The sequence below is a fragment of the Balaenoptera musculus genome, chromosome 13, assembly GCF_009873245.2.
Source record: "Balaenoptera musculus isolate JJ_BM4_2016_0621 chromosome 13, mBalMus1.pri.v3, whole genome shotgun sequence".
NCBI classification, from domain to species: Eukaryota; Metazoa; Chordata; class Mammalia; order Artiodactyla; family Balaenopteridae; genus Balaenoptera; species Balaenoptera musculus.
In genome coordinates, this window is record NC_045797.1 from 67,700,257 (window position 1) to 67,708,875 (window position 8,619).

The following is an 8,619-nucleotide window of genomic DNA, read 5'->3' on the forward strand; positions in this document are numbered from 1 at the left end:
AAGATTTATCCCATGTTACTGCACCAAATAGACAGTTTAAAGTCTCCGTAACATTTCACCAAATCTATGCATTCTGATTCAAGAAATGCCAGCTACTGTTCAGCCCACACACAGCTTACTGACCAGCAGGAAAGCCATAAAACACTACCCTCTGGGCCATGGGAGACTCTTGAGTCTTTTACAAGTAGGGAAAGCCATGGTAAAATTTGCAGTTTATGTTATTTGGAAAGACATAAACTGATCTACATTTTAAAAGGCCTCCTGGATGCTGGATGGAGACTGTAGAGGGGCAAGAATGAAAGCAAAGAGACAAGAGAGAAGGAGGATGGTGGGTTGGACTCGAATGACGGTGGCAGAGGTGGTGAGAAGTGGTCCATATCCAGATTTAATCTGAAGTTGGAGCCAACAGGACTTGCTAAATGGATTGATTGTGAAGGATGAGTAAAAGACACGAGTGAAGGATGACTCTAAGGCCTGAGAGAATAAGTGAATGGTGATACCATTAGCTGAATTGGGGAAACGGGTCTGGGTGGAGTGGAAATCAACTGTTTCTGTTTTGGACAGTTAAGTTTGAGATGCTCAGTAGACATCCAAATAGAGTTGTTCAGTAGGAAGTAAGATATATGAGTAGTTCACAGATATAAATTTTGTATGCATTAGCATACAGCTATTTGAAACTGTATGGTTAGATCATCTTGGGTATAAGCATAAATAGAGAAAAAAACTTAGCCCCCAAAATGTGCCAATCTATCAGGAATAGGAAGAGGACCCAGCAAAGGAGATTAAGAAGGGATAACAGTGATGAAAGCCCAGAAGAATGAGATGCCCTGGAAAACCAAAATTTTTATAAGGATTTCAGAAGCAAGACATAATCAAAGCCATGTCAAATGCTGTTAAGATGAAGACTGAGAATTAATCAGTGAACTTGGCAAGATCAAGATCATTGGTGACTTTTCAAAAGCATTTTTAGTAGAGAGGTAGGGGAAAAAAACTCATTTTAGAGAGTAGAGGGGAAAATGGGAGGTGAGAAAGGGCAGAAAAGTATAGACAACTATTTCGAGGATTTTTGTTATAAAAGAACATGCATGAGGGACTTCCCTGATGGTCCAGTGGTTAAGAATCCACCTTTCAACTCAGGGGACGTGGGTTCGATCCTTGGTCAGGGAACTAAGATCCCATGTGCCACAGGGTAACTAAGCCTGTGTGCCGCAAACACAGGGTCTCAACAAAGACTCAACAAGCCAAAAGTAAATAAACAAATAAATATTTTTTTTAAAAATGCATGAGTCTGTGTGAAGATAGGTCTGACCTAGAGTTATGGATTTGTTAGTCATAAATATACAAATAAAAATAAAAGCTTATTTTGCACTTACTATATGTCAGGCACTGTTCTAGGTGCTTTTTGTGTATTAATTCATTTAGTCCTCACAACAGCCCTAGGATGTAGAAACTATCAACATCTACATCTTTCCGATAAGAAAATTGACATATAGAGCCGGGCAATGGAGGAAGAGCTTGATTTCTAACCCAAGTTATCTCTGAGCACGGCAACCTGATCCAATGAGAGTATGTAGGGTTTATATAGATGACCCTCTGATACTCAAGCATATCAATTCCTTGACCTCCTCCCTTTCAATAATCTCTATGCTACACCAGCCACTCACTCCCATGGTCATGTCTCAGACCTTGCCATACAATAACTGCACCTTTTACATAATCTTAATTTCTACACACCACTCTGTAACCACCAACTCCTATCTTTCCAGCTCACTCCCTCTAGCTCTCAGCATCCAGCCAGTCCTTCTACCCTACCGGACCATCAGTGCATTTGATCCTACAGTCTTTTCACCAGCCCTCATCCCTACTCCCCGATGGCTGCACTTCCCTCTTAATTTATCCTAAACTCTGTCATTACAACCCTCAACTCCCTTGCCTCTTGCCCACAAAATAGTCTTGGTAAAACCACAAGCCTGGGGAATTCCCTGGTGGTCCAGTGGTTAGGACTCCGAGCTTCCACTGCAGGGGGCCCAGGTTTGACCCCTGGTCAGGGAACTAAGATCCTGCAAGCCACGCAGCACTGCCAAAAAAAAAACAAAACACAAGCCTGGTAAAATCTAACTCTCCACCCACAAGCAGCTGAACATGATTAGAGAAAGCCACAGCCACTTTATCAGGACACTCATCTACTTTGAATTCGTGATCACAAACTTCACATGGGAAGTTAATGCTAACAGATTATCAAACAGTTGTTCCCTAATCCATTCACTCTTCCACTGTCCTAGACATTAGGACAGACTGTCCTATTACCCCAAACCTCCTCCTCCTCCATCCTCACTCTCAGTGGATGATTTTGCTTACTATTTCATGAGAAAATAGAAGCAATCACAAGAGCACTTTCACAAGCTCCCAATACCACAGAATCTACCCACTTGTGCTCCATCTCTCCTGGTATTATGGATGAACTTTCTGTGATCTTAGCAAAGGCCACCCTTCCACATAAGTTCTAGATCCCAGCTTCTCTTGCCCATTCAAGGATATTATTCCAAAAAGTCTTTCCTCTATCAGTGTCAATTTTTACTTCTCGACTTAATCCTTCTCAAGGATATTATTCAAGGATATTATTCCAGAAAGTCTGTGTCAGTTTTTACTTCTCAACTTAATCCTTCTCATCAACATATTAACATACTGTTATTTTTCTCTTCTTAAAAAAACAGAATTCCCTTGACCCCTCTTCCCCCCCAATTACTGTCCCAATCTTTTCTTTCCTTTAAAACAAAACTAAAAGAAAAAAGAGTAGTCTAATTTTCTCAATTTCTCTCCTGCAATGGGACTTTCAGCCCCACCTACCACTACGCCAAAACTCTTCTCAAGGCCACCAGCAAGCACCACATTGCTACCATATGTGTCCATTCTAAGTCTACATCTTACTTGACTTGTCATTAGCATGCTTGTCTTCCGTGACGTCGCACCCTCCTTGCTTTCTCTTACTTCTCTGGCTGCTCTTCTTATTCGTTTCTCATGGATCTTCCTCACGTCCCACTCTGTAACATCAGGGTTCCTTACAGCACTTCTTCTTTATCTGTGCATATGTCTTTCCAGAATAAAGACTGCATTCTCCAGCCTTCTTTGCAACAATGGTAGGCCATATGACTATGGGCCAAAACAAAATATCCTTAAAGTGAGAGGGTATACTATTCTCCATTGCTTTTTTCTTCTTAAACCCTGGAACTGAAATGTAATGGCCAAAACTGAAGCATCCGTGTTGGACTTTGAGGAGAAAATAACATGCTAAGAATGGTAGAGCAGAAAGATAGCAGAACCTAGGGACCCTGAAGCATTATATATGTCCTGGACCAAATCCTCAGGACTTCTTTTATACAACAGAAAACAAACTTCCCTCTTGTTTAAACTACTACATTTTGGGTTATGGCACATGCAGCTGAATCTAACTGTGCTGATTCTTTTCTATCCTTTGCCTCAGTTGGTGATACCACCAGCCACCCAGTTAGCCACTGTAAAAAGCAAGGAATCAACCCTGATTATTACCCAACCCCACATCTTAAGCAGCCTTTTTTATCTCTGAAGTAATTCCACATTCAATTTCCTCATTTCCTTCCAATTCTACACCTCTGTTCTTGTTTGAGCCTTATATCTCTCACCCGAACTGCCACCACCGCTTTGTTTGGACTCCCTTTCTCCAGGCTGCTACATTTTTATGATCTTTGCAAATCATAAATCTGATCATTCTACCTCTCTACTTAAAACCCTTCAGGGACTTCCCTGGTGGCACAGTGGTTAAGACTCTGCACTCCCACTGCAGGGGGCCCGGGTTCGATCCCTGGTCAGGGAACTAGGTCCCACATGCATGCGGCAACTAAGGAGCTGGCAAGCTGCAACTAAGGAGCCCACCTGCCACAACTAAGACCTGGCGCAACCAAATAAATAAAAATAAATATTTTTAAAAAAACTTGATTACTTTACAAAACAAAAAGAAAAATCTTCACAAGCTTGCTGACAATTATGGAAGAAATTCTATGCTGCTCACTATATGTGGACTACAGAACAATCTATAACCTGGTCTCTGTCAATCTCCCCAGCATCATCACTCACTCACTGCAGACTGCCTCAAACATCACACCCCAGGCTCTGATCTGATCCTGGTTTTCTGCCCTGCCACCTTTGTTCTGGCTTCTGCTCTCTTACTCATGCTCGTAATTTACGCTCTTCCAATCCTCTCTCAGGCCCCAATGCCAACCCTTCATCCAACCTACTAACTAACAATTTAACTTAATGAATTCCTATTAGTCCTAAAGATAATAGGAATTATTAAAGATCCTATCTATCCTTAACAAAAGATTAGCAAATCAAGTCCAGTAATATATAAAAAAGATTATATACCATGATCACATGGGGTTTATCCCAGGAATACTAGGTTTAACATTCAAAAATCAATAAATCTAATATGCCATATTAATAGAATGAAGGATTAAAAACACATGATAATCTCAAAAGATACAGAAAAAGAATTTAACAAAATCCAACACCCACTCATGATTTAAAAAAAAAATTTTAACAAACTAGGTGTAGAAAGGAACATCTCAACTTCATACAGGAAAACTACAAAAAAACCCCACAACTCACTTCCTACTTAATAATGAAAGACTGAATGCTTTTCTCCTGAGATTGAGAACAAAGCAATACTGTCCATTCTCATCAATTCTACTCAGTATTTTACTGGAGGTTCTAGCTAGTGCAATAAAGATGTTAATAATAATAATAATAATAATAATAATAATGGCATGCAAATTGGAAAGGAAGGAGTAAAAGTATCTATTCACAGATGACACAGAGAAAATCTCAAGGGATTCACAAAAAATTCTAAAACCAATAAATGAATGTAGCAAGGTCATAAGATACTAAATCAATATACAAAAAGATCAATTGTATTTCTACATGCTATCAATGGACAATCTGAAAATTAAATTAAGAAAACGATTCCATTTGAAATAGCACCAGAAAGAATAAAATACTTGGGAATAAATTTAGCAAAAGAAGTTCAAGACTGGTACTCTGAAAAGTAAAAACATTGTTGATAGAAATGAAGGGAAACCTGGGCTTCCCTGGTGGCGCAGTGGTTGAGAATCTGCCTGCCAATGCAGGGGACACGGGTTCAAGCCCTGGTCTGGGAAGATTCCACATGCCGCGGAGCAACTAGGCCCGTGAGCCACAATTACTGAGCCTGCACGTCTGGAGCCTGTGCTCCCCAACAAGAGAGGCCGCGACAGTGAAAGGCCCGCGCACCGCGATGAAGAGTGGTCCCCACTTGCCGCAACTAGAGAAAGCCCTCGCACAGAAACGAAGACCTAACACAGCCATAAATAAAATAAATAAATAAATAAATAATTTAAAAAAAAATAGCTGCGTTTTAACGCCTTTAAAAAAACAAAAAGAAATTAAGGGAAACCTAAGTAAATGGAAAGACATTCCATGTTCATGAATTGGTAAACTCAGTATTGTCAAGATGGCAATTCTGTTCAATTCGCCCTATACATTCATGCAATCCCTATCAAAATATTATCAGGATTTTTTTGTAGAAATTGATAAGCTGATCCTAAAATACATGTGGAAATGCAAAGGACCTAAAATAGTGAAAACAATTTTTTAAAAGAAGAACAAAGTGATGCAGCCACAGTACCTGATTTCAAAACTAACTATAAAGTGACAGTAATCAAGACAGAGTGATAATGCAAGTATGGACACATGGAGCAATGGAACAAAATCAAAAGTACAGACATAAATTTTTACTTCTAAAGTCAACTGATATATACAAGGTGCCAAGATAATTTAATGAACAAAGAATAGTTTTTTTCATAAATATTACTGGGTCAATTGGATATCCACATGCAAAAATATATATAAATAAATAAGATGACAAACTACCAATTAAAAAATCTGCAAAAGACTTGAATAGACATTTCACCAAAGAAGATACATGAATGGCTAAAAAGCACATGAAAAGATGCTCAACATCATTACCTGTTAAGGAAATGCAAATCAAAACAACGAGATACCACTTCATGTCTACTAGGATGGTTATAATAAAAAAGACAGACAATAACAAGTGCTGGTGAGGATGTGGAGAAACCAGAACCCTTATCTATTTCTCGTGAAAGTGTAAAAAGGTACAGCTTCTTTGCAAAAGAATTTGGCAGTTTCTTAAAAGAATTAAACATGAACTTCCTTTGCAACCTAGCAATTGCATTCCTAGATACCTACCCATAGAAATGAAAACATATGTCCATGCATATATTTCATAGCAGTATTATTCATATAGCCCCAAACTGTGAACAATCCAAATGTCTATCAAGTAGTGAATGGAGAAACAAAATATGGTATATCCAAACAATGGAATATTATTTAGCAATACAAATGAAGTACTACTGTTATATGCTACAACATGGATGAGCCTCAAAAACATGCTAAGTAATGCTAGTTTTGTTTTCAAGCCTTTAACTTCTGCAGATCTGTCAATAACTTTAGCAAAATTGATCTCCACATATTTATGTTCAATAGTTAGTGCTGCTAGATTTGTCAATCTATATTTGCTCCCAATTGCTAGACAACATTTTGTAGTGATTTTAATTTTAAACAGTTTCTTTTACATGAAACAGCATACACACAAATAGTTAAGAAAAGGCTGAAACATAAGGTTGAGTTTGACATAAGGTAGAGTTTTTTCATAAAAATTATGTTTCATAAGGGATTTCAAATATCGTAATACTGTTCATGCCTTTGTTTCTTTGAGTAGCTAAGTAGCTTTCGGATGTCTCTACAGCTGAAACATTTCAAACAAAAATTCCAAGTAGTCTTGGAATGACCAGCTGAAGTTCTGCTTCTTGAATTTCTTGAGTTCTGCTTCTTCATCTTTATAATTGTTGTGCAGTCATTGTTTATTTTAAATATCCTGTTTTAACACAGGAATATGTGGTACCACAGGGGCTGGAGATGTGAATTATTCTTGAATAATTCTGAAACCTTAGGAACTTAAAAAGAACTCTTATAAGTGAGTCCACATGTGTCAGGGCCAACTATATAATTAGGAGTTCTTGGAATTAACTTTCTTATACACTGTAATGTTTATCAGAGCACAAGTAATAAAAATGTGCTAATTTGAAGCATACATACATACATACACACATACATGCATATGTAATTAAAACACAGTGGTAGCCACAACCCTTGTTTAGAACTTGAGCCAATCAAATATTTGGGGGGAGAGAAGTATCTTACTACTGACATTGTTCAGAACAGGTGACACCTGGTGATAAGAGGAAGCCGACTGGCTTTCAGTTGGTTTTGGTATTGTTTTTGAATTCCTCACAGACAGTACACCTCTTTAGTGCCTGGATGCTGGGCAGAGAGCTCCCACCACTCTGACCTTGGTAAGACACTGTGTTTCCCCTAATGGACTGTGAATTCTCTGAGGGCTAGAACTACTCCCATCCCCCTCTCCAATCTCTGTACCCTCAGCCTAGCACAACGCACGGCACACAGTGGATACCCAGCACATGTTTATTGAATAACTGAATGAAACAGTGTAGGATAGGAGTAGGGAGGCTTCAGATGCAGGTAGTCAGATTTGGTGGTGGCTAAAGGAAATGGAGAGGAAATCCCCGGGACCTGACCACTGATCAGAGGTTGTGAATGTGCCTCTGTCAGTGTTGGAAGAGAGTGTTGCAGAGAGAAGAATCACAGATGACCTGGAATTTTCTAGCCTGGAAGTAACAGAAAATCATGTGATTTTTAAACTCATATAAGGAATATAGGAGGTCCAGTGTTCCAGGGGACTGGACAAAGGTGGAAATGATGACTTAGTTCAGTTTGGGCCATGCTGTTGAGGTACCAGCAGGTCAACCAGAGATGGTGTCTAGCAGACAGCTGAAAACACAGATTTTATATTTAATTTTTTGTTTAAATGATACAAGTGGCTTGTTAATAGTTTTCCATTGTCTTTTTCAATAGTGAACACTGCTTCAGCTACTTTATCCCTAAATAGGCTTTTGAGCAGAGATGGGAACATAACTGTTACTTATACAAGATTGTAAACATCCTATTGACAAATTTTAGGAACACAACACATTTTTTTTTAAATGGGGATTGCGTAAACTAGCTAGCATGCACCTGGGAAAGAAAATGCTAGTTGCCTTCAAATCCATTTCCCCCTTCTTCAATATTAATAAAATTTCAGACTTTTGGTTAGGCTGATATTCAGCTGTAATAAAGACTAAATTTTCAGTTTCCCTTGCTGCTAGATCTGGCCATGTGATTAAGTCCTCGTGAATGAAATGTAAGCAAAAGTGATATGTGTGTTTTTAGGGAAGTATTTTTAAGGAAAGAGGGCATGACCTTCTTCTCTTTTCTCTCCTCTTACTGACTGAAATTGGGATGTAATGGCTGGAGCTTGAGCAGCCATAAGGTAAGCTTTGGAATGGAGACCACACCCAGGAGTACCTGACACTTCAGAGGACCATCTTAGCTCTGAATTTCCTACCTTCACTTATAGCCAAACAGTATCCTAGTATACAACCTTACAAAATAGTGTGAATTTACAGAGCACAA